This window comes from Geospiza fortis, unplaced genomic scaffold (genome assembly GCF_000277835.1).
Source record: "Geospiza fortis unplaced genomic scaffold, GeoFor_1.0 scaffold412, whole genome shotgun sequence".
Classification (NCBI taxonomy): domain Eukaryota; kingdom Metazoa; phylum Chordata; class Aves; order Passeriformes; family Thraupidae; genus Geospiza; species Geospiza fortis.
Window position 1 is genome coordinate 934,942 of NW_005054504.1, and position 358 is coordinate 935,299.

Sequence of the window (358 nt, forward strand, 5' to 3'; positions counted from 1 at the left end):
AGAAAGACACAGAACAAGTTGCCCTGTCTCCTCTCCTCCATGAATAACACCTCAGGATTTTAAGCTCTTGAAAGTTTAAAATGTTCTTCTGCCTGTCAGTCACTTCCCCACTGCCCTCAGGAAACGTGCTCAGTGAGGTAGGGCATGAGCTGCAGTCACAACAAGAAGGGCCTGGTTGAGGTCATTCTAGCTGGATTTCTCTGAATTAAAGCCTTCCAGGGGAAGAGAAGTAATTAGAAGCATTTCCAGTTGGCTGATAGCATGGTAATTTGAAACTGAAGTCAGGGGAAAAAACCAAGATCTCTAATGGGAACTGGAAAAACCTCAACACAGGAGAACTGGGCCAGGTCCCAGCTGA